The 27,243-nt window shown below is 37.0% G+C and overlaps 1 protein-coding gene, 1 long non-coding RNA gene and 1 pseudogene across 3 annotated transcripts in view; 1 reads left to right on the plus strand and 2 right to left on the minus strand.

Annotated features, from left to right (window-relative positions):
* Positions 1-27,243, plus strand: part of LOC137211930 (uncharacterized) — a 154,876-nt gene that overhangs the window by 53,700 nt on the left and 73,933 nt on the right. Inside the window, exon 3 of one of the 2 annotated variants that reach the window (XR_010937281.1) lies at positions 19,948-20,277. The exons of the other annotated variant lie outside the window; for it this stretch is intronic. This is a non-coding gene — a long non-coding RNA (uncharacterized lncRNA). Of the gene's footprint in view, positions 1-19,947; positions 20,278-27,243 lie in introns of those variants that run through there. 2 annotated transcript variants of the gene reach the window in all.
* PDC (phosducin) overlaps positions 1-27,243 on the minus strand; it is a 64,526-nt gene that overhangs the window by 23,442 nt on the left and 13,841 nt on the right. The gene's annotated exons all lie outside the window — the stretch shown is intronic.
* Positions 13,276-15,304, minus strand: LOC137211913 (telomeric repeat-binding factor 2-interacting protein 1 pseudogene; annotated as a pseudogene).

Here is a 27,243-nt window from a genome sequence, read left to right on the forward strand (position 1 = left end):
TTCATAGTAGGGGACTTTAACACCCCACTTTCACCAATGGACAGATCATCCAAAATGAAAATAAATAAGGAAACACAAGCTTTAAATGATACATTAAACAAGATGGACTTAATTGATATTTATAGGACATTCCATCCAAAAACAACAGAATACACATTTTTCTCAAGTGCTCATGGAACATTCTCCAGGATAGATCATATCTTGGGTCACAAATCAAGCCTTGGTAAATTTAAGAAAATTGATATTGTATCAAGTATCTTTTGCGACCACAACGTTATGAGACTAGATATCAATTACAGGAAAAGATCTGTAAAAAATACAAACACATGGAGGCTAAACAATACACTACTTAATAACGAAGTGATCACTGAAGAAATCAAAGAGGAAATAAAAAAATACCTAGAAATAAATGACAATGGAGACATGACGACCCAAAATCTATGGGATGCAGCAAAAGCAATTCTAAGAGAGAAGTTTATAGCAATACAATCCCACCTTAAGAAACAGGAAACATCTCGAATAAACAACCTAACCTTGCACCTAAAGCAATTAGAGAAAGAAGAACAAAAAAGCCCCAAAGTTAGCAGCAGGAAAGAAATCATAAAAATCAGATCAGAAATAAATGAAAAAGAAATGAAGGAAACGATAGCAAAGATCAATAAAACTAAAAGCTGGTTCTTTGAGAAGATAAACAAAATTGATAAACCATTAGCCAGACTCATCAAGAAAAAAAGGGAGAAGACTCAAATCAATAGAATTAGAAATGAAAAAGGAGAAGTAACAACTGACACTGCAGAAATACAAAAGATCATGAGAGATTACTACAAGAAACTCTATGCCAATAAAATGGACAACCTGGAAGAAATGGACAAATTCTTAGAAATGCACAACCTGCCAAGACTGAATCAGGAAGAAATAGAAAATATGAACAGACCAATCACAAGCACTGAAATTGAAACTGTGATTAAAAATCTTCTAACAAACAAAAGCCCAGGACCAGATGGCTTCACAGGCGAATTCTATCAAACACTTAGAGAAGAGCTAACACCTATTCTTCTCAAACTCTTCCAAAATATAGCAGAGGGAGGATCACTGCCAAACTCATTCTACGAGGCCACCATCACCCTGATACCAAAACCAGACAAGGATGTCACAAAGAAAGAAAAATACAGGCCAATATCACTGATGAACATAGATGCAAAAAATCCTCAACAAAATACTAGCAAACAGAATCCAACAGCACATAAACGGATCATGCACCATGATCAAGTGGGGTTTATTTCAGGAATGCAAGGATTCTTCAATATACACAAATCAATCAACGTGATACACCATATTAACAAACTGAAGGAGAAAAACCATATGATCATCTCAATAGATGCAGAGAAAGCTTTTAACAAAATTCAACAGCCATTTATGATAAAAACCCTGCAGAAAATAGGCATAGAGGGAACTTTCCTCATCATAATAAAGGCCATATATGACAAACCCACAGCCAACATCGTCCTCAATGGTGAAAAACTGAAACCATTTCCACTAAGATCACGAACAAGACAAGGTTGCCCACTCTCACCACTCTTATTCAACATAGTTTTGGAAGTTTTAGCCACAGCAATCAGAGAAGAAAAGGAAATAAAAGGAATCCAAATTGGAAAAGAAGAAGTAAAGCTGTCACTGTTTGCAGACAACCTGATACTATACATAGAGAATCCTAAAGATGCTACCAGAAAACTACTAGAGCTAATCAATGAATTTGGTAAAGTAGCAGGATACAAAATTAATGCACAGAAATGTCTGGCAGTCCTATACACTAATGATGAAAAATCTGAAAGTGGAATCAAGAAAACACTCGCATTTACCATTGCAACAAAAAGAATAAAATACCTAGGAATAAACCTATGTAAGGAGACAAAAGACCTGTATGCAGAAAATTATAAGACACTGATGAAAGAATTAAAGATGATACAAATAGATGGAGAGATATACCGTGTTCTTGGATTGGAAAAATCAACATTGTGAAAATGACTGTACTACCCAAAGCAATCTACAGATTCAATGCAATCCCTATCAAACTACCACTGGCATTTTTCACAGAACTAGAATAAAAAATTTCAGAATTTGTTTGGAAACACAAAAGACCACTAATAACCAAAGCAATCTTGAGACCGAAAAACGGAGCTGGAGGAATCAGGTTTCCTGACTTCAGACTCTACTACAAAGCTACAGTAATCAAGACAGTATGGTACTGGCACAAAAACAGAAATATAGATCAATGGAACAGGATAGAAAGCCCAGAGATAAACCCACACACATATGGTCACCTTATCTTTGATAAAGGAGGCAGGAATGTACAGTTGAGAAAGGACAGCCTCTTCAATAAGTGGTGCTGGGAAAACTGGACAGGTACATGTAAAAGTATGAGATTAGATCACTCCCTAACACCATACACAAAAATAAGCTCAAAACGGATTAAAGACCTAAATGTAAAGCCAGAAACTATCAAACTCTTCGAGGAAAACATAGGCAGAACACTCTATGACATAAATCACAGCAGGATCCTTTTTGACCCACCTCCTAGAGAAATGGAAATAAAAACTAAAATAAAAAAATGGGACCTAATGAAACGTCAAAGCTTTTGCACAGCAAAGGAAACCATAAACAAGATCAAAAGACAACCCTCAGAATGGGAGAAAATATTTGCAAATGAAGCAACTGACAAAGGATTAATCTCCAAAATTTATAAGCAGCTCATGCAGCTCAATAACAAAAAACCAAAGAACCCAATCCAAAAATGGGCCGAAGACCTAAATAGACATTTCTCCAAAGAAGATATACAGACTGCCATCAAACACATGAAACAATGCTCAACTTCATTAATCATTAGAGAAATGCAAATCAAAACTACAATGAGTTATCATCTCACACCAGTCAGAATGGCCATCATCAAAAAATCTAGAAACAATAAATGCTGGAGAGGGTGTGGAGAAAAGGGAACACTTTTGCACTGCTGGTGGGAATGTGAATTGGTACAGCCACTATGGAGAACAGTATGGAGGTTCCTTAAAAAACTACAAATAGAACTACCATATGACCCAGCAATCCCACTACTGGGCATATACCCTGAGAAAACCATAATTCAAAAAGAGTCATGTACCAAAATGTTCGTTGCAGCTCTATTTACAATAGCCCGGAGATGGAAGCAACCTCAGTGTCCATCATCGGATGAATGGATTAAGTAGATGTGGCACATATATACAATGGAATATTACCCCGCCATAAAAAGAAACGAAATTGAGCTATTTGTAATGAGGTGGATGGACCTAGAGTCTGTCATACAGAGTGAAGTAAGTCTGAAAGAGAAAGGCAAATACCGTATGCCAACACATATATATGGAATTAAAAAAAAAATGTCATGAAGAACCTAGGGGTAAGACGGGAATAAAGACACAGACCTACAAGAGAACGGACTTGAGGATATGGGGAGGGGGAAGGGTGATCTGTGACAAAGCGAGAGAGAGGCATGGACATATATACACTACCAAACGTCAGGTAGATAGCTAGTGGGAAGCAGCCGCATAGCACAGGGAGATCAGCTCGGTGCTTTGTGACGGCCTAGAGCGGTGGGATAGGGAGGGTGGGAGGGAGGAAGACGCAAGAGGTAAAAGATATGGGAACATATGTATATGTATAACTGATTCACTTTGTTATAAAGCAGAAACTAACACCCATTGTAAAGCAATTATACTCCAATAAAGATGTAAAAAAAAAAGCCTAGACACACTAAAAAATAATAATAATATGCTTACAGTATTTGGATTTATAATTTAATGAGAAAGGAACATGCATGTATGAAAGAAATACTTTTTAAGAAATACAAACAGGGCTTTATAAGGTTGTAGGAGATAGAGATAAATTCTGAGTGTTGGGGTATAGCTCAAGTGAGAGGAGGTGGAGAAAATAGTACCTGAACTGGGTTTGGAAATATAAATAATATGTTATTTTTTGGAGAAGGGAGAAAAGAGCTTTCTTGATGCAGGGAATAGCATGAGTAACTGCCCTGAACTATAGAGTACAGTACCCATGGAATAGTAAGTATTATGGTGTGTGGTATGATTGGAGAATGGAGTTTGTGGAGACATCAATTTAGAAATAAGTCTGAAAGACAGATATAGCCTAGATTGTTAAACGCCTCGCTAAGAACTTTTAATCTTACTGTTTAGAAGACTCCTCCATTAGGAATGTGGAAAATATATTTGGAAAGGTGAGGCAGTCAGTGAGAACAGTTAAGACATTGTCCAGATGATTTAGTGGAAATCGATGAATACTTAGACAAGGGTAATGACAATAGGAATAGAACATAGGGCTGGATAAATACAAAAGACATTTTGGAGATATCAGCCAGAGACATTCATTTACTAATGGCTGTGGTGGGAGTAGGGCTGAGGAAGGGGTCAAATATGATGTAACGTTTTCACCAGGTGGCTAGAACAATAGTGATACTATTCACTGAGACCAAACCCTCATGAAGGAGGTTTGGGTACGTATATTTCTGGACATAATGAGTATGAAATAGTCCAGTCTAGTGTGAGTATAGACTATTTGGTAGTCCAAGTAGATTTGTCCTAAATACACATGGAAATTTGAGCCTGGAGCTTAAGTAAAGAGTCTAAGTTTGGATGTAGAATATGATTCTTATAGTTGACAGAGAAATATAATTTATTTTTTGATACCCTTGAAAACACCAGGTGGCCTTTTGAATTCTTAGTACAGTTTCTAAAATCTAGGTGTATGGAACACACATAATCTCTGTATAACCTACAGTGTATTTTAGGTGGAATACATCTATTTAATACCCGGACCTTAATTTTTGTTCTTGACCAGAAGATATAATTTTTTTTGGATTAAGAATAGGGTGTGGGAGGATCAATGATTCTGGAATACACTCCACAAGTGCTTTGACAGAACCTGTTTTATTAGCTCACATAAACCCCACCTCCTGGGGCCTTTGCTTGATTGGCAATCTGGTAATCCTCTTGTGAGAATTAACTGAACGGCTTTATCTATAAATAACATTCATTTTCAAGTGTGAGATACAAAGGTGTAGTTATGGCAATGAGAGATTGTCTAGCCTACCACCTTTTTAAATTCAGAGTTAGTTCCTAACGCATTTGTCAAGCTTTTACATTCTTGTCACATTTCTAATATCTTAGGGCATAGTTTGTGAAGAAAACAACTTTTCTTGGAGGAAATGTGAACCTGTTTTAGGATTTAGCTTATTATTAGTATTGTTATTATTCTAATGCTTAATTGGGTAACATTGAATCACTTTTGTTCTTCCAGTTTTGAGATATCATTGACATGACAGCACTGTATAAGTTTAAGGTGTGCAGCATAATGATTTGACCTACATATATCATGAAGTGATCATCACAGTAAGTTTGGTGAACATCCATCATCTCAGATAAATAAAAATGAAGGAAAAAGAAGGAAATATTTTTTCCTTGTGATGAGAACACTTAGGATGTACTCTTTTAACAAATTTCAAGTAGAACATTCAGTAATGTTAGTTATATTAATCATGTTGCACATTACATTCCTAGTACTTATCTTATAACTGGAAGTCTATATCTTTTGATCACCTTCATCCAATCTACCTCACACACACCCCCTGTAACCACAAATCTGATCTCTTTTTTTTATGAGTTTGTTTACTTGTTTTTGAAGTATAATTAACCTATGACACTAGTTGGTTCCTGTTACCAACAGAGTTGATATTTCTATACATTTCAAAATGATCACCATGATAAGTGTAGTTACCATGTGTCACCATACAAAGATATTACCTTATTATTACATTGAATAAATTTTAATAATTTACAAAACACTTTCACTGACATGGTTTCACCTTGATCTTCACAATAACTCAAGTGGAGGCAGAGTTGTTACATTTAATAGGTGAAGAAACAGACTGAGAGAGGTTGAGTAATTTGCTCAAGATCCCAGAGCCAATAAAAGTTGGAACCAGGGCTTTGACATTAACTTGGCTCCAGATGGGCTTTTTTATTCCTATTACATGTCTCTACTTTTTCTAGTAATATTTCTACATCTGATATTTAATATTCTTCCTTGTATGATCTCAAATGAATAGACTATATATATTCTTGTTTTCCACCTTCAAAATTCTTGACATATCTTTTGATATGGTAAATGTGCTATTAAAATATGATCAACAGCTTAGGAAAAAGTCTGTGTGTTAACTCATCATATTGATAGTGTCAAGGTTGTTGATTCTTGTTTGATTTTCTCTTTCCTTTTCTCTTTCTTTTTCTTTCTCTTTCCTTCTTTCTCTTCCTTCCTTCCTTCTTTCTTTCTCTTTCTTTCTTTCTTTCTTTCTTTCTTTCTTTCTTTCTTTCTTTCTTTCTTTCTTTCTTTCTTTCTTTCTGTAGCTGCATGACTATGTTAAGCTTAACTAAGTTATTAGTAGATTTTGGCTGTAATATTCAGCAACACATATTTTGGCTTTATTTTCAAATTAGGTGTCATTTAAATCATGGTATTTATGTTTTATAAAAATTGAAAACAAGAATGAAATATGGAAATGAGGTTGAGCAAAATGTATAGGAAACAATAAGATAGCCAAATACCTGTTTGTATCCAGAATCTGTTCTGCCTTTCCTTTTTTAAAGAAAATATTTTGAATATCATCTTTAGGGACTTTAAATAAAAAATTGATCCTTTAACTAAAGTGTATTGTCTTTTAACTGGGGAAAAGGGCAGAGATAAAATAGCACCCAGCTTAGGACACTGCACTGCCCTTTATTGGAAGGAGCAGTGCTGCCAGCTGTCTTTGCTCTGGTTCAGATGCTAGAGTCATTCAAGGAATCTGATGCTATTTTCCCCTTGTTTAAGTTTGTATTCCTACTGTTTCTTGAGGTCTTTCCGAGTCATGGAAGAGAAGGAGTTAGGCAGAAGGGATCTCAGAATATTGTCTTTGTATGTTAAAGAGCTATCATAATCACTAAGAGAAACATAAGTTTCACTGGGTGATGAGTATCACTGTATCAGTATTTCCTTGGAAAGAACTATTATGAGGCAAATCAGTGTGTAACCTGGAAGAGGACATCACCAGAAAAGGACCAACTAACGATTGCTTTGTCAGATGTATAGAAACAAAACAAAATAAACTTAATTACATTATCACTTAACGTGGCTAACTTTCTAGTGCTCATTTTTTACAGTTTGGGAGGATTCTATTTAGATTTTAAAAGAGTCAGCAACCTCTTTTCCTCATTTGGCAGTACGTTATTTTAGTTATGTTTCCTCCCCCACCCCCTTTTTTTTACATTTATTTAGTTTTTTTGAAACATTTCAAGATATAAAGTGAATAGAATCTTTAGCAACACAATAAAGGCCTTTCCTAATCCTGGCTGAGAAGAGGTGGAACAACCTGTTCAATACTGAGCAGAGGAGTTAGCATTTCAGTATCTCTGTGTGCATTTCAGTATCTCTGTGAGAATTTATTTGTAGTAAAGTGGTCAATTTTAAAATTCTTTAAAACAAATTCGGTCATTCTACCCTTTTTGCTTAATTTAATTTGTAAACTGATGAAATTTCCCTCCTTATTGCATAATTTCCATATTTTAGTTTTGGTCAACAAGGCCAGTCCCACAGAGAATTAGCAAGTTGTACGAGTTTTGTGTTTAGCCTCTGCTCCCTTTCCCTTTTGATGTTTGGCTTATTTGCTTAGCTGATCTTGCCTTGTTCCCACTCCTACAGCACACACTGGCTGTTATTCTAGCAGTGCTGTATGCTGTATGAACCATTCCTCCAGCCTCCTGGCCATTCAACACTCCCTGTAGCTTCACCTCTTCCCTCATTATTTACTGCTTCCCTTTTGACAATAAGTATTCTGATAGATTAATCTATTCTAAAGAATTTGTGATTTATAGTGTCTTATTTCTCCAGATAATGTTGTGTTGTGATATTTCAAAATGCAACTGCCAGAGAAACTCCAAGAAACATCATGTAAGTAGGAAAAAATGTATTAGTGGCAGGAATCCTAGGCTTGGGTGCAGGCCAGTTTGAGAGGCAATTTGGAGGCCTTTTGCTAGCCTCAGATTCACATTTTCTAGGCGGCTCCCTACATCATCTGAGGTGGAATTTTGATGCTCTGTTTCTGGTTTTTAACGCCACACTCAGTGAGACTATCATGTGAAATTATTACCAAGGGGGAATTTAGCCACTGCCTTTGCAAGCCAATAGACAGTTTATCAAAGGGTAAAAAGGACATTATTTCAGATCTGTCTTGGGTTTTTTTTGTAGGGCAGAGTCTCTGCTGTTTTATTTTCTTTTTTTCTGCTGTTTTATTTAATCAACATAGGCTGTTTCCATACTCATAATTATGAATAGAGGATTTAAGTTTAATGTTTTAAATTCCATGTTTCTAAGATTAATATTAAAAAGATTGAAAAATGGCAAGCCTTTTCAGGATGTATAATCAAATAGGTAAATTATATACACCCCTGGAGAAATTTCAAAAATTAACCAGTTTTTTAAAATATAATTTTCAATTTCATATACCCACTTCTCTATTAACATATTGCATTCACAGGGAGAGCTTTTTTTAATTTTTAAATTTAATTTAATTAATTTTTTTATACAGCAGGTTCTTATTAGTCATCAATTTTATGCACATTAGTGTGTACGTGTCAATCCCAATCGCCCAATTCATCACACCACCACTCCAACCCGGCTGCGGCTTTCCCCCCTTGGTGTCCAGACGTTTGTTCTCTACATCTGTGTCTCAATTTCTGACCTGCAAACCGATTCATCTGTACCATTTTTCTAGGTTCCACATATATGCGTTAATATACGATATTTGTTTTTCTCTTTCTGGCTTACTTCACTCTGTATGACAGACTCTAGACCCATCCACGTCTCAACTAATGACCCAATTTCGTTCCTTTTTATGACTGAGTAATACTCCATTGTATATATGTACCACATCTTCTTTATCCATTCGTCTGTCGATAGGCATTTATGTTGCTTCCATGACCTGGCTATTGTAAATAGTGCTGCAATGAACATTGGGGTGCATGTGTCTTTTTGAATTACGGTTTTCTCTGGGTATACGCCCAGTAGTGGGATTGCTGGATCATATGGTAATTCTATTTTTAGATTTTTAAGGAACCTCCATACTGTTCTCCATAGTGGCTGTATCAATTTACATTAACACCAACAGTGCAGGAGGGTACCCTTTTCTCCACACCGTCTCCAGCATTTGTTGTTTGTAGATTTTCTGATGATGCCCATTCTAACTGGTGTGAGGTGATACCTCATTGTAGTTTTGATTTGCATTTCTCTAATAATTAGTGATGTTGAGCAGCTTTTCATGTGCTTCTTGGCCATCTGTGTGTCTTCTTTGCAGAAGTGTCTATATAGGTCTTCTGCCCACTTTTGGATTGGGTTGTTTGTTTTTTTAATATTGAGCTGCATGAGCTGTTTATATATTTTGGAGATTAATCCTTTGTCTGTTGATTCATTTGCAAATATTTTCTCCCATTCTGAGGGTTGTCTTTTTGTCTTCTGTATGGATTCCTTTGCTGTGCAAAAGCTTTGAAGTTTCATTAGGTCCCATTTGTTTATTTTTGTTTTTATTTCCATTACTCTAGGAGGTGGATCACAAAAGATCTTGCTGTGATTTATGTCAAAGAGTGTTCTTCCTATATTTTCCTCTAAGAGTTTTATAGTGTCCAGTCTTACATTGAGGCCTCTAATCCATTTTGAGTTTATTTTTGTGTATGGTGTTGGGAGTGTTCTAATTTCATTCTTTTACATGTAGCTGTCCAGTTTTCCCAGCACCACTTATTGAAGAGACTGTCTTTTCTCCATTGTATATCCTTGCCTCCTTTGTCATAGATTAGTTGACCATAGATGCGTGGGTTTATCTCTGGGCTTTCTATCTTGTTCCATTGATCTATGTTTCTGTTTTTGTGCCAGTACCATATTGTCTTGATTACTGTAACTTTGTAGTATGTCTGAAATCAGGGAGTCTGATTCCTCCAGCTCCGTTTTTTCCCCCCAAGACTGCTTTGGCTATTCGGGGTCTTCTGTGTCTCCACACAAATTTTAAGATTTTTTGTTCTAGGTCCGTAAAAAATGCCATTGGTAATTTGAGAGGGACTGCATTGAATCTGTAGATTGCTTTGGGTAGTATTGTCATTTTCACAATATTGATTCTTCCAATCCAAGAACATGGTATATCTCTCCATCTGTTGGTATCATCTTTAATTTCTTTCATCAGTGTCTTATAGTTTTCTGCATACAGGTTTTTCTCTCTCTAGGTAGGTTTATTCCTAGGTATTTTATTCTTTTTGTTGCAATGGTAAATGGGAGTGTTTCCTTAATTTCTCTTTCAGATTTTTCATCATTAGTGTATAGGAATGCCAGAGATTTCTGTGCATTAATTTTGTATCCTGCAACTTTACCACATTCATTGATTAGCTCTAGTAGTTTCCTGGTGGCATCTTTAGGATTCTCTATGTATAGTATCATGTCATCTGCAAACAGTGACAATTTTACCTCTTCTTTTCCAATTTGTATTCCTTTTATTTCTTTTTCTTCTCTGATTGCCATGGCTAGGACTTCCAAAACTATGTTGAATAATAGTGGTAAGAGTGGATATCCTTGTCTAGTTCCTGATCTTAGATGCAATGCTTTCAGTTTTTCACCATTGAGAATGATGTTTGCTGTGGGTTTGTCATATATGGCCTTTATTATGTTGAAGTAGGTTCCCTCTATGCCCACTTTCTGGAGAGTTTTTATCATAAATTGGTGTTGAATTTTATCAAAACATTTTTCTGCATCTATTGAGATGATCATATGGTTTTTCTTCTTCATTTTGTTAATATGGTGTATCACATTGATTGATTTGCATATATTGAAGAATCCTTGCATCCCTAGGATAAATCCCACTTGATCATGGTGTATGAACCTTTTAATATATTGTTGGATTCTGTTTGCTAGTATTTTGTTGAGGATTTTTGCATCTATATTCATCAGTGATATTTGTTTGTAATTTTCTTTTTTTGTAGTAGCTTTGTCTGGTTTTGGTATCAGGGTGATGGTGGCCTCATAGAATGAGTTTGGGAGTGTTCCTTCCTCTGCAATTTTTTGGAAGAGTTTGAGAAGGATGGGTGTTAGCTCTTCTCTAAATGTTTGATAGAATTCACCTGTGAAGCCATCTGATCCTGGACTTCTGTTTCTTGGAAGATTTTTAATCACAGTTTCAATTTCATTACTTATGATTGGTCTGTTCATATTTTCTATTTGTTACTGGTTCAGTCTTGGAAGGTTATACTTTTCTAAGAAGTTGTCCTTTTCTTCCACGTTGTCCCTTTTATTGGCATAGTGTTGCTTGTAGTAGTCTCTTAGGATGCTTTGTATTTCTGCGGTATCTGTTGTAACTTCTCCTTTTTCATTTCTAATTTTATTGATTTGAGTCCTCTCCCTCTTTTACTTGATGAGTCTGGCTAATGGTTTTTCAATTTTGTTTATCTTCTCAAAGAACCAGCTTTTAGTTTTATTAATCTTTACTATTGTTTCTTTGTTTCTATTTCCTTTATTTCTGTTCTGATCTTTATGATTTCTTTCCTTCTGCTAACTTTGGGTTTTGTTTGTTCTTCTTTCTCTAGTTCCTTTAGGTGTAAGGTTAGATTATTTATTTGAGATGTTTCTTGTTTCTTGAGGTAGGCTTCTATAGCTATAAACTTCCCTCTTAGAACTGCTTTTGCTGCATCCCATAGGTTTTGGATCATCGTGTTTTCATTGTCATTTGTCTGTAGGTATTTTTTGATTTCCTCTTTGATTTCTTCAGTGATCTCTTGGTTATTTAGTAACGTATTTTTTAACCTCCATGTGTTTGTGTTTTTTACATTTTTTTCCCTGTAATTGATTTCTAGTCTCATGGTGTTGTGGTCAGAAAAGATGCTGGGTATGATTTCAGTTTTCTTAAATTTGCTGAGGCTTGTTTTGTGACCCAAGATGTGATCTATACTGGAGAATGATCCGTGCACACTTGAGAAGAAAGTGTAATCTGCTGTTTTCGGATGGAATGTCCTATAAATATCAATTAAATCTATCTGGTCTATTGTGTCATTTAAAGCTTCTGTTTCTTTATTTATTTTCATTTTGGATGATCTGTCCATTGGGTAAGTGAGGTGTTAAATTCCCCCACTATTATTGTGTTTCTGTCGATTTCCTATTTTATAGCTGTTAGCAGTTGCCTTATGTATTGAGGTGCTCCTATGTTGGGTGCATATATATTTGTAATTGTCATACCTTCTTCTTGGATTGATCACTTGACCATTATGTAATGTCCTTCCTTGTCTCTTGTAACATTCTTTATTTTAAAGTCTGTTTTATCTGATATGAGTATTGCTACTCCTGCTTTCTTCTGATTTCCATTTACATAGAATATCTTTTTCCATCCCCTCACTTTCAGTCTGTATGTGTCCCTAGGTCTGAAGTGGGCCTCTTGTAGACAGCATATATATGGGTCTTGTTTTTGTATCCATTCAGCAAGCCTGTGTCTTGTGGTTGAAGCATTTAATCCATTCACGTTTAAGGTAATTATCGATATGTATGTTCCTATGACCATTTTCTTAATTGTTTTGGGTTTGTTTTTGTAGGTCCTCTTCTTCTCTTGTGTTTCCCACTTTGAGAAATTCCTTTAGCATTTGCTGTAGAGCTGGTTTGGTGGTCCTGAATTGTCTTAGCTTTTGTTTGTCTGTAAAGTTTTTGATTTCCCCATCAAATCTGAATGAGATCCTTGCTGGGTAGAGTAATCTTAGTTGTAGTTTCTTCCCTTTCATCACTTTAAGTATATCATGCCACTCCCTTCTGGTTTGTAGAATTTCTTCTGAGAAATCTGCTGTTAACCTTATGGGAGTTCCCTTGTATGTTATTTGTCATTTTTCCTTTGCTTCTTTCAATAACTTTTCTTTAATTTTTGCCAATTTGATTACTCTGTATCTCATCATGTATCTCCTTGGGTTTATCCTGTATGGGACTCTCTCTGCTTTCTGGACTTGGGTGGCTATTTCTTTTCCCATGTTAGGGAAGTTTTCAACTATAATCTCTTCAAATATTTTCTCTGGTCCTTTCTCTCTCTCTTCTCCTTCTGGTACCCCTATAATGCAAATGTTGTTGTGTTTAATTTTGTCCCAGAGGTCCCTTAAGTCGTCTTCATTTCTTTTCATTCTTTTTTTATTTTTTTTACAAAGTTCTATTTATTTTCAATAATGAAATCAACACAACAAAGAGGAATTAATCCTCTAATTTTTAAATTTAACACTATTCTTAGCACAAAACTATCCTCAATAAATAAAAACACATTACTAGTAACTAAGTGAGACTTTTCCCATGACTCTCTAAATTTTTGTGTTTTAAACAAAACTGGATGGTAGATAAAGAAATACATGCTAGAGACTTAACTGACACAGACTTGAAGAAAAGAACAGCCAACAAACAGGCTCCCCAAATATAAGTTGGCAAAAGAAATATGGGGTTTTCAAAGCAGCCCAGAAATCAGAGTTCACTGGGGTATGCAAGGGTTTGGGACAGTCCATGTTCAAAGGCCTTGTAATTAAATCTTTCCACATTCCTAGATTCTTGATTTGGAATCTATCATAATCTAGAGAAGCTTCTGCCAAAGGATAGGAGGCTCTTTATTTATGCTTTCTGAAAAGACCCATCTAATTTTCCGCCTTTGACTTTGTCACTAGCTCCTCTTACCAATACAGCAGGGATTCCATTCCAGAAAGCGGTTAGTACTATAAAAACCAACCTCTCTGTTTTTGATTTTCCTTTTACAAACACATTGATACTGCCAGGAACAGCTCTAAATATATCCAATTTCTTTTATTTTCATCCTCCAACTTTGCTTGGCTACAAAATCTAGGACTCACAGAGCAACAATAGCATTTGGTCAAAAGATGAGTGTCAGTTCCAATGTAAAAATCTCTGAAGTTCAATAGTCACAAAAATTTTTTTAATGCCTTATCTGCCAAAGCTTTTTTTCCCATTATCTTGCCAATTATTTCTTTCGGAATTCAATCCTCCGAGCTGCATTCTGAGCACCAAATTTTTTGACCAGTGCATCTCAGGTACCCTCATCATCTTTTTGCAAATCTAAGTCATCCTGTTGGGACCAAATGGGATACCCATCAGCCCTCTGACCGGACTCTAAAAAGGAGGAAGTAGCCTCCAGCTCACCACTATTTTTTAGGAAGGCCTGTGTAACTGTCGACAGATCCAAGTTAAACTTTTCCATTAACTGCCGGATGATCTTAATGGCAGCTCCCACCTCTGGTGCGGAAACTTTTTCTTCTTCTTCCTCATCAGGCTGTGTTTCTGAGTCTTCCTCAGGTGTGGGTGGATCATCGTAACACATTGTTATATGTATTTCAAAATCAAGGCTCTCATCTACCACAATCTCCTCAAACTCCCGGGTGGCTTCTACAAGCATCTTTTTGACTGCTTCTTCATTCTCCTTGATCTCTTCCTTTTCAAATTCTTCTTCAGGCAAGTCTGGAGTTCTCTTATTCTGTGGTTCCCCGCTATCAGCATCCTCGGCGTCTTGCTCAGTTTTCCGCTTAAGTTTCTGGGAGGAGGGGCTCACTGGGGCCTCCCCCAACAGGTACTTATGCTCCAGGACCCGCAGGCGCTTGAGATAGCGGTCCTTCATGGACTGCCACGAGTGCTGGGTGAGCGAGCTCTTCTCCATCGCTTTCCACAAGGCGTTGCCGGTGACGGAGCTGGGCGAGCAGGCATGTTCCTTCACATAGGTCAAGATGGCCACGTCCCTGCGTGCGGCTGCAGCTCGGGCTCCGTGGCGGCGGCGCCCCCAGCCTGAGCCCCGGGCTTCGTCTCTGGGGCCTGATAGGCCCAACTGGTAGGCCTCCAGCGCGAGCCTCTCGTTGCGCTCCATGCAGTCCAGGATGTACTGCGTGGAAATGAAGTCCCCCGAGGCCTTGGCCGCCGCCTCCCCGGGCTGAGCCAGCAGCACGGCCCCGGGCTCCTGCATGCGACACAAGGTGCTGCCGCCGTGCAGGATGAGCGTCGAGAGCCGGCGCTTCGCCGGGCTGGGACGCACGTAGAAGGACATGGAGCTGCCATCCTCCCTCACGAACAGAGTCGAGGAATGGGTTGACCCATTGGGGTCTTTGCCCAAATCCATCGCCTCAGCCATAGCTCACGCCGAGCACCAGAAGAAGGTGCCGTCTTGCCAGCGCACGGCGTACAGAGACCCTCGTTCTTTTTTTAAAATTCTGTTCCTCAGCAGTGCATTCTACCATTCTGTCTTGCAGGTCACTTATCCATTCTTCTGCCTCAGTTTTTCTGCTATTGATTCCTTCTAGTGTAGTTTTCATTTCAGTTATTGTATTGTTCATCTCTGTTTGTTTGTTCTTTAATTCTTCTGGTCTTTGTTAAACATTTCTTGCATCTTCTCGATCTTTGCCTCCATTGTTTTTCCGAGGTCCTGGATCATCTTCACTATCATTATTCTGAATTCTTTTTTCTGGAAGGTTGCCTACCTCCACTTCATTTAGTTGTTTTTCTGGGGTTTTATCTTGTTTCTTCATCTGGTACATAGCCCTCTGCCTTTTCATCTTGTCTATCTTTCTGTGAATGTGGTTTTTGTTCCACAGGCTGCAGGATCGTGAGAGAGCATTTCTGATGTTTCCTACTACTGAATTGAAAATGCGTATGAAACCTGTAAATGCACAGTACTGTAAATACCTGCACTGATTGAATAGTCTCCCACTTTGTTTCTCCTGTGAAACAAGTTAACTACATGTGAAAACTGCATTGGCTTTTTGAGGTCACAGGTAAAAGTGGGTTTGAAAGTGGTCAGTGAACAGTTGTGGGGTAGCTACTCTCAGCTCCTCTGCGTTGAGCTTCACAGTCTCAGCTAGCAGACCACCCTACTTGCAGTTCACAATATCTGTCACTTGGGGGCAGCATAATCACACACGTACAGGCCTGATGTCTGGTTTAACAAGGAAGAACTGATTACAGAGCAAACCACAGAGCCCACGAACATGAAAATCAGGTCAAGTTTTTTTTCATACACACTGCTCAACTGATTGAAACGCAAGGTGAGCGTATTGGAAAGAACAGTTATTTTTCTATAATTGAAAATCCTTATCCAAAGAATATGTGATTTGCATTAGAAAATTATTTGTAATTATGAATTTTAAATTAGGGTTTAAGGGGTGGGGGGCAGGGTGGAAGAGTGAATGATGTCTTTCCTATCTGTGCATGGAACCATACATAGTAGTTAAGCCATTTGGCACTAATGTCAGACTTCTTTGTCTTAATCTACCATGAGATTTTGGGCAAGTTATTTAACATGTTTATGCCTTAATTTCCTCAAATACAACATAGGGGGAATTATAGTATGCATTCATAGGTTTGTTAAGGATGAAATGACCAATTTTAATACACATATACAGTACATATAAGTGCACTGTAAATGTTAATTTGGATTATATTCATGAGGTAAATGCTGACCTTTTCAAGTTAAAAGACCTCAACTGAGTATCAGCACACAAGAAAGCATTTGAGTGAGATGCTTACACTGTATTTTATGGTCGTTTGTCATAATGATCCTGGAAAAAATACGTTTGAAGAAGCTATTTAAGAGGAGAGCAAAAATATTAACGAAAAGAAATTTAAGTTTAAGTGTAAATTAGGGGAGAGGTCTCACGTGTGCTTATGTGGAAGAGAAATTTCCCTTCTTCACAAAGTCTTGAACCAGTACCTTTTAGTCAGTAACAGAGTAGTGGCTCCTTCCTACTTAGGAACTCACCTGTTACTAATGAAAGCAATATTGCAGTAAATAAGACCTGAAAAAACCTTAACAAAAAGACAATTCAAATTGAGGAAACAGTCTTTTTGAGTTCCGAATCCAAATTCAGTCAGCACTTACCAAGAACTTAAGAGAACTTAAACGAGCTTAAACTTTCTGGAGATAGAAGACCTGCACCCATGAAGGTGAAGCTATACAAGTACCAGAGTGAATGAGGTTGGAACTTAGAGGAAAAAGAAAGTTGAGCTAGAATGATTAAGTGGTAAAGAACTGGAAGTGGGATTTTAATGTGGCCTTAAATATTGTTTGGGATTTGGAAAGGAGAAGGAGGAAGAAGAAAACTTAGGTGGGTGTTATGGACTGAATTGTATCCCCCTCAAATTCATATGTTAAACTCCTAACCCCCAAAACCTCAGAATGTGACTACATTTGGAGATAGGGATTTTAATGAGATAATGTTAAAATGAGGTCATTAGGGTGGGGCCTACTTCAATATGACTGCTATCCTTATAAGAAGAGGAAATTCTAGCCTCCAGAATTATGAGAAAATACATTTCTGTTGTTTAACTCACCCATTTCGTGGTCCTTTGTTGTGGTAGTGCTAGCAAGCTAACACTGGGGGAAATTATGAACCAAGTGTGGAAGCAGAAATATGTGTTTCCTTGGAGGAGGACTAATAAGAAAACAGTGGTTTGGTATTGGGAAATGTTGAGTTGGCTTGTTGGAGAAGCAAGCTGATATGATACTGTCCTGAAAGAGGTGGGACTTAAACCAGCAGGATCTGGTCAGAGGTTTGAAACAGAGGTGGACTATGGATGCCCTGTCTTTGAAAGCTGAATCCGGCAGTGGTATGAGGGCTTCCATCAGACACAGACTGAAAGCAGAAGCCACATATGTGGTGAAAGACAACCAGCATTTGCAAATGAAGGAGTCGGGTTATATGTAAGTTATAATTTAAAGTAAGAATGGGCAGTACTTGATGGCAAAGAAAGGAACACCTGAATGCACTAAAGTGGTTTTGAGCCAAGTTGACGAATGTGGTAGTGGTACTGTTGATAATGCAAATGTGCTGAAACCGGACCCTGTCTCGTAGGAGGTAATGAGACAGGCTGGAGTTCAAGGCTACGAATGTCATGTGTTGATGCTGGAGCTAAAAGAATGGGTGAAATCTATGGGAGAGCATTTAAAAGGGCAGAGGATTAAACAGGAGGGTGAAAGGACTTTTAAGAACAAGGATGTCTACTATTTAATTTTAGAATTAGTGCTAAAGACAGAAGGGAAAGAGAACATTCACAGAAGGTGATAATCAAGTAAGACTGAATACTCACTGAAAACATAAGCTCAGAGCCAGGGGTAACCAGGAGAAAAGTGAGTCTTCAATTCCCCTCCCCATCTAAGAATCCCCGAGGACAGCTGTAGGTGGCACCCTCCAACATATGGGGATTGTAGTTCAAGTCAAATTGCACTTATATCTTGAAAGACAGACTGCTCACTCTTGGATAACACTCAGGTGTCAGCACCACAGAGCACTGGCTCTCTGAATTTGTTCTGTCTTTTGTTAGAATAGACATTTCATGTATCAAAATGAGTTCGAAGAGAAGAAGGGAAGAATAGGGCAGCTGTCTTTAAGTATCTGAAGGAATTTTCTGTGGAAGACTGATTGGACTTGGTTTGGGTTGCTTCAGAAGGAGAGCAGCATGGCAGTAACAGGAAAGCAGGTTTCAGTTCAGTATGAAAACTGAAATCTTCTAGCTGGCCTCTGCTAGTGACTCTACCACCATCCCCTTCAGTCTTAGGCAAAATTGAGATCTTTTCATCCTGGCCTTTCCTTTCTTAGAAATGTACAACCAAGTAACCTGGCTATCTAGCTAGCTTAAAAAAAAAAAGGGTAAGTCAATTGAGAATAATTATTGTAAGTCTTACTATCACCTTGCATAACGATTTATATCCTTGACAAACTTCCATGTGCTCTTAGAGGTTCTATGGTTGTACATGACCAACACATTAAAGGACTTTCAAGAATCAGGGGGAAAAAAAGATGGCAGTGACTTATTAAAATACCTTTCTTTTTCAAGAAAATCACATGTTTCATAAGAGTAGTGCTAATGAATTCTATTTAACTGTTGACTTTAATTCAGAACTTTTTTTTTCATGTCTCCCATTCCTTCCACTACTGGCCCATGGGGGTGTGAATTCCTGGTATTTGAAATAACAAACCAAATCTTCAAACTTTAAATTGGAGGAGAATTACATGATTGATCAGAGGCCAAAAAGCATAGCCTTTTTGTTTGTTTTTATTCTTATTTGAATCACCAAACAATAGACATTAACAATATGGGTTACTAGAAATATCACCCAAACATTTTAGCTGGAAAAACAATGGGATAATTAGTTACTCTTTCCCACTTCAAAACTTATTATTTCTGAAACCAGTATTACTGTAAAGATCCTGGAAAAGTAAAACAAGCAAACAAAACAGACAATTTGGAAAGAGAAAGTAACATAATAGTGAGTCTCTTGATTTATAAAACTATCTAGTACTATTGTCATAGAACACAGGCAAATTACGAAAAGGCGAGTAAGATGTAACAGCAGTGAATACTGAACATTTGATTCCTCAGAAAACTCTTTGAGATGGGTCATCATCAAATGAAACCTAAATTATGGAAAGTCTAAGCTGTGAAGGTGTCATTGTGAATTGATCTGAGAAAGCCTCATGACAGGGCTGGTAGCTCAGTTGAGCCTCAAAAGATGGATAGGGTTCTCAGAATGTTGTGCACATTCTATCTTTTAGCACAGGGTGTTTTAACCTTAGCACTATTGACATTTGGGACTGGATAATTCTTTGTTGGGGTGGGGGCATCCTGTGCGTTACAGGATGTTTAGCAACATCCCTGGCCCTTATCATCTAGATGCTTGTGGCAGCCCTCCTCACCACCCTGAGTTGTGATAATCAAAAATGTCGCCAGATATTGCCAATGTCCTCTGGGGGGCAAAATTGCCCTGGTTGAGTACCACTGATATAGCACATAAAGGGTAGTAATGCATAATAAGAGAAATTGTCTTCATTTCAGTATTTTCAGGAGCAAACAAAGGAATAATGGTGCAATTTTGGCATATTTGAAGAAACTTGTCAAGTTTTTTGAAGGAGCTGGCTTGGTTCACTCTTCAGGTGGTGTTCAGTCCCGGAAGAATCACACCACATAATGCTGACACTGGGGGTACGTTGGCTCTCACGGAAAAGGTATCATAAAATCTTATACCTGTTTTCCCGACCGCCCAGTGATGACTGTACTTTTCCTGAGATTCCCTGAATAGTACATACAGACACAATAATTTCTGATGATTCATTAAAATTACAGTTTAGGAAATATGAAGACATTAAAAATATACTTTAAAGCCTACTCATGTTTTACTTTCCCACTTCTTCAAATACCAACTGAATTTATACTTTTTCCACTTTCATCAATTTCAATCAACTTGTTAGACATGGTTTTAGTCATATGTCCAGCTGAACTGCTGAGGGTGTGACTGTCTTAAACTGACTAGGCAGCTTTGGATAGCTTTTTAAAATTTATATTCAAAGAATGATGAAGTGATAAATAGAGACTTGAAAAAAGGAAAATACCCTGAGAGAATTAAAATAACAAAATAGAAGGAACGTCTGGACAGCATAAATATTTGTGGATATGCATAGCATATGTACCCACTTTTATATCTGATTACACAGACATTATCAGAATTTCATAAAGGAAATAATTTCTTCTGGCTTAATTTCTTTGCATTATGACATTCAAATTTGGGGTGAATTTTGTCAATTTTACCTAGAATAACATGTATTGGAACAGGAAGTCTGGTCCTTATGCATTCATTTAACAAACATCTCTTAACTACCTACCATGAGTCAGGTCCTGTGATGGAAGCTAGAGACTAATGAGAATAGAGATTAGTCAGACTGGGTCCCTATCCTCAGAAACCTTGTACACCAAACGGAGAGTTATACATGAAGAGTACAAAATGCAATTAAATGTTATAGGTTTTATAAAATGGGGCCGTAAAGAAAGGGGAGATCAGTTATTCCAGGTTGATAGGAAAAAATGGAGAATTATATCAGATTCCTATCAGCAGTGTGTGCTGTGTCCTTGTATCCTTGCCTTGAATTCGTTTCATGTCTTACCTTACTAGACATCTAGCACCGTCAACCCCCTTCCTTCTTTAAAAACTCCATACACGGCTTCTTCATCAGCTCTAGTTTGGTTTTTATTTTACATTTTTAATCATTTCTTTTCAGCTTTTATTTGTGTGCGCCTCTTGCTTTTTACATCCCTAATGCATATTTTTGAGGTTCTTGTCCTTTTTCTGTTTGTGGATCATAGTCTTTCTTCTTTATTCATACTCACTTTTACCAACGTCATGCATTCTCATGGCTTCAATCTATGTGTTGGTGGCTACTGTATTAAAACACATGTGGAATATTATGGTCAATTAGGGGCATCAAAAATCAGTACTTTGTAAAGGACTTGAATGAACAGGAGTATGTCAGAAGGACAGTGACCACGATGATGGAAATCCAACCATGTGTAATACTGTCTGTAATGCCCCAAACAGAGAGTACCACTGGACATTTTGAGGCATTTCCTTCCAATATTTTTTCTTATGCATACATTTTTTTCACAGAATCTATGGCTTTATGTATTGCTTTTTAACTTAACATTATAACATTACCATTTCCCTATGTTACTTATTATTTTTTAAAAATATGATTTTTAATGATGTAATGTCTATAATGTAATGTCTATAATATTCTATTACATGGATTTATTTAGAATCCATTTTTTATTTCTCAGAACTTAGTAACAATTTATTGTGTATACCTTTATATTTTTTTCTGGAGTTTTCATGCACAGGCATATATATTGTGTGTGTGTGTGTGTGTGTGTGTGTGTGTGTGTGTGTGTGTATAATGGTTAATATACATTGAAGGCTTCATATACAGTAATTCTGGTCCTAAGTGCACTGAGGTTGTTATTTCATTTAGTCTCCATAAAAACTCTAGAAAGTAGATACTGTTTATCCCTATTTACAAAGGGGGAAACCTAGGCTTAGAGAGATGATGTAAATTGTCCAAAGTGATACAGCTGTCATGTGACAGAGTAGGATTACAAACAAGGGCTTTCTTTTTTTTTTTTAACATCTTTATTGGAGTATAATTGCTATACAGTGGTGTGTTAGTTTCAGCTTTATAACAAAGTGAATCAGTTATACATGTACATATGTCCCCATATCTCCTCCCTCTTGCGTCTCCCTCCCACCCTCCCTATCCCACCCCTCTAGGTGGTCACAAAGCACCCAGCTGATCTCCCTGTTCTATGCGGCTGCTTCCCACTAGCTATCTATTTTACATTTGGTAGTGTATATATGTCCATGCCCAAACAAGGGCTTTCTGCCTCCAAGATTTGTATGATTTTGTCTACCAATATCATACTACACTACCTTACTCTCTGCCCCATTTTAGTTCTGTCATTATCTGAGTGGTTAAATCAAGTTATATAACCAAAGAAACACTACTTATTTACTTAGGACATATTTTAACACACTTCTAACAAAACATATATTCTTTTCAGAATATTTTACTTTGCTGGTCCCCTAAAATGGGGTTCTAATAGAGTATTTCCTATGAATAATTATTTTCTTTTATGATCTTGTTTAGCCTCCCAAACCAAAACTACTCCTTTTCTAGAATAAGTGAAACTTAGGTTTTAGCAGCCAATTAAAATTTAGAATTTGTAAATTATGTTTCTAACTTTGGCAAAATGTATTCTTATAAATTGAAGTGATCTTTTCAAATATTTCCTGTGGGAAAATTTTGTAACCTTTAAATGTTAACATTTTCTTTATGTTTAATTTGTACCTAAGGGGTATTATAGTAATTACTTAAAGAATAAAAATACATTTTCTGTCTAAAGAGTATTTTTAACTTAGTCTAATAAAAAATATCCTTAGATGATAAGTTGAGGTAGGCATGAAAGGTATCTAATCTACACAATAATTTGATGATTAATATCCAAAAGGCAGATACATAGTGCAAATTCAAAACTTTTTATTTGGAATTTGTGAGAATTTAGACAGGATTTGGACCTGGTCTATTTATAGAATAAATCTGCAAAAACTTAAGTAATATTAATTATTTTTCTTTACTTTCATGTGCCTAAAAAGATTATTTATGCTCACTATTAGCATTTCATATTTTAAATTTGATATCTTATATATTATTGAAAATAATATTTTATAAAAGCCTTAATGATCAATTTTTAAATTAATTTGGACTAGCTTTCTCTCAATTAGCCCAGTTTAGCCATATTTTTACTACTAATAGCTAAATCTTTGCCATATAGTTAAAAAAACTGTAATGGAAAAAATAGTAGGTGAGAGTCTAGGATCTTCAATTTTGTTAATGCCATTATAAACTATAGGACAGATGATAAAGCAGTTATGGTTTGGTAATACAACCAAATAGCTAATTATTTTTACAGTAAAATGGAGATAAGTGAGGTGATTTCCTTGGATTTCTTAACTCATGTTCTGTGGTTTAGGTTGCAAATATGATCTGAATACTGTGTTCTTTTCTGATATCAAATAGAAATGAAAAAGGCTAAAATATTTATAGATTCAAATCTTGACCAGACACTGCTGATAACTGAGGCCTTATTCACCTTTCTCACTCTTTGGTGAGAAAAAGAATTATAAGAAAGATTACTGTTAGTAATTGTAATGTCCATGAAAGTAGAAAATTGTCTTTTGTAAGGAAAAGACCGTGGAACATTTTATATGCTGTAAGTTTACTCTCCAAAGGTGGTTGAATGCTTAAATGATGTTTGAGATATTTTCAAGCTTAACTCACTCCTTAAGGAACGGATGACTCTACAACTGCCATCATAACTGCAAATAGTCCTCACTGGTCTCCCTTTACAGCAGGAATGTCAAAGATTAGAGCAATGGTTCGCAAATTACAGTGTTACATCAGTCACTTGGAAAGCTTGTTAAACATGTAGGTGTCTGGGATTCACCCATAAAGATTCTTCTTTTGTAGGTCTGAGGTGGGGCCTAGGAATCTAAAAGTTTAGTAATCATTCCCGCAACTGTGACACAGATGCTTCCAGAGCCAAACTTTGTGAAATGCTAGGCAATGCCGAGAATCCCTGGTGGTGTTCTTGGGAAGGACATAGACGGTTATGTAGCTCATTGCTAGAATAAAGTGGAATATTTACCTCTGTTGAAGACTCTGCATGAATAAAGATGATTGCTCATATGGAAATCTCTCAGCTAGAGCCACGAAATCACAGAATCAAAGTTAGAAGTGCCCTTAATGGGACTTCCCTGGCGGTCCAGTGGTTAAGACTTTGCCTTCCAGTGCAGGGGGTGCGGATTTGATCCCTGGTCGGGGAGTTAAGATACCACATGCCTTGCAGCCAAAACACCAAAACATAAAAAAAAAAAAAGAAGCAATATTGTAACAGACTCAATAAGGACTTTAATAGTCATTTTTGAACATTTCCACTAATGGAAGTGTATTCAATCCTGTAGATTGAAATTATTCAATCCTGTGGCTGTGAAATTTATTCAATCCTGTGGCAGTCCTCACTTTGGACTGTTCTAAGCCTTACAGTGTTCGTCCATGTAATGAGATGAAATTTATGCTCTTCACATAACCATCTATTTTTATAAAATGTACAACATAAATATTTATTAGATTTTTAAGATACTATTTAAAAAGAAGGGAGAGGAGTAAAATACTCTAAGCATTCTTCCCAAATAAGGTTGTGTCAGTGCTACAGGTTTAGTGACATTCGTGAGTTTAGACTTAGATAATGCCAATATTGATTTCATTTAAAATCTAGGATTCATAATCAAAACTACTACTCAGAATTAAAATTCTCTTCTATATCTGTATTATTCCTGTTTTCCTTCTCCATCAAATCAAAGAGAAATATAAATAAATAAATAAATAAACATCCTTCTCCAGAATTTGTTTTATTCTAGAACTGCTATATGCTTTTTTTTTTTTTTTTTTTTCTTTTTTTTGCGGTACGCGGGCCTCTCACTGTTGTGGCCTCTCCCTTTGCGGAGCACAGGCTCCGGACGCGCAGGCTCAGCAGCCATGGCTCACAGGCCCAGCCGCTCCGCGGCATGTGGGATCTTCCCGGACCGGGGCATGAACCCGTGTCCCCTGCATCGGCAGGCGGACTCTCAACCACTTGCGCCACCAGGGAAGCCCTATATGCTTTTTAAGAATATAAAAATTATGATTGCCTAAAACTTAATGAACTATGTTTTCATGCCTTTTTGCCTAACCCATTTTCTGTATCTTGAATGTACTTCTCTTCGTTCAGGAAGCCTCCTCATGTTTATTTCACATCATTTTGATCATTCTTTTACCCCCTTTTCCATGGCAATTTTTATTTGACAGTGTTATTTCTTGTTCCTCTAATTATACTTGAGTTCTTTCATATTTATATATAATGTAAAATAATACATGTACACATATTTTTTCTCCTCTATATGTAGGCTCCTCAAGGATAAAAGCCAAATCTTTAGTTTCTCTTGTTCTATCTATTCAGGGACAACAGTGTAGTTTTGTTGACCAGGCACCAGGCCATCTCTATTTATTTGCCTCCAGTGTCAAATTTCCAACAATGCATGCCCATTCAAGTAGAATCAGATGCTGTGATGGGAATCTGTGGAATCAAAAGGGAAAGGAAACCTGTAATAGCAAAATCAAGTCCTGTCAGCCTATTATGCCAAAGAGGACTGATTTCCAGGGAAGCAGTGTTGGCTGAGTAATCTAGGATCCAGGATCATGATGGAAGGAAGGAGAGCTGCAAGAGCAGGTTGGGGTTGGAACGCCTACGTGTTGAGACAGACTGGTTCAGAGAGTACTCATTTCTGTCCTCCTTGAACTCAAGGTGGTTGTTTTTTCAATATTTGCAGAACCCAAGCAGGGGTCCACAAGGTTTCTTTGATGGTTACTTCCCTTGTTTCTTTCGTAGGTGTGTTCATGTTCCTGGCATAGGTGTTTTTAAAGCAGTCTCAAAAGCCATGAGTTAAGTATGTTGGAATGTCTGGCTTTGGTGGAACTTTTTGAACCAAGACTTCATAGGGATGCTACCAAAATTGGAATTTCCACTTCCCAGAAAACATTTTGAACTCCTTAAAGCTTTACTCTTTTATATTAATTTTATTTCTCCTGCACTACTTGGTGTATATTAGATGCTAAATACCTGTTAAGTTAAAGAGAAGTTTGCCTCTTTTGAATTTGTTACACCTTGTATTAATTCAAATTCATTTTTGTCAAATATCCCCTAATAGTATGAATAGAAAGTGAGGTGATTAAGGCAGTAATCAGACTCATAATCTGGGCATTGTAGGCCAACACTAGTATTATGCATTTTTCTTTGTACTGCTTCCAAAACATTGTAGAGTTATCCAGATCAAGGATATTTTCTTGGACTTTGGCTATTCTCTACTTCCCTGAATCTAATCTTTCAGTTTGTGAATGATATTTGCAAAGCTTAAAAGATCTTTGTGAAGTAATAAGCTTAGATGATAAGTGCTTTGGAGAAACATATGATACAGTTCTTAAGAATACCTTAGATTCAAGCCTTTAGGCTTTGTAGAATTAATTATTCTTTTCTTATCTTGGTTAATTAACAATGTACAAATTAAGCCTCCTTATTTGAAATGAATATACACAACTGAGAAAAATTGAAAGCTGTGTGACAAAGCACACACACACACACAAAACCTGGTAAAGCAGTTATCCTGGTAAATCTCATCAGGTCTCATATACCAGGAGGAGCTAGTGCATCAGTTTCCAGAAGAAGTCATAGGCCAAGGGAGAAGATGCAAAAATTGTGAGTTAACTAGAGCAGGAGCAGCTTCTCCCTTAGGGCAGTCAGCATCTCCCATATGAAAGGTTTTCCCTATTCCCATACTTCTGGAAAGGAGAGGAGGAAAAGAGAGAGTGAAGAAGTGGAAAGGGGAAGGTGAAAGGAGGAAGATGGACTTATTTCAGACTTCAGTCTATTTCCCATCATTCTCAATTCTGCAATGTCTTGGATGTCCAGGGGAGACCTTAGGACAGCACCTAGACCAACGGTAATGAGGTAATGAGGCATAACCTTTCTCTTTGGAATCTCATTTATATCATGACTGGAAAAGGTTACCTCACATACACCTAGTCAGTACAGCACCTAGACCTACAGTAATAAGATGACGAGGACTAAGTTTTCTCTTCTTTGTAATATTGTAAATGTCATGACTGGAAAATTTTACCTCACATATACCTATACCTACACTTACACACACATACA

This window comes from Pseudorca crassidens, chromosome 2 (genome assembly GCF_039906515.1).
Source record: "Pseudorca crassidens isolate mPseCra1 chromosome 2, mPseCra1.hap1, whole genome shotgun sequence".
Taxonomy (NCBI): domain Eukaryota; kingdom Metazoa; phylum Chordata; class Mammalia; order Artiodactyla; family Delphinidae; genus Pseudorca; species Pseudorca crassidens.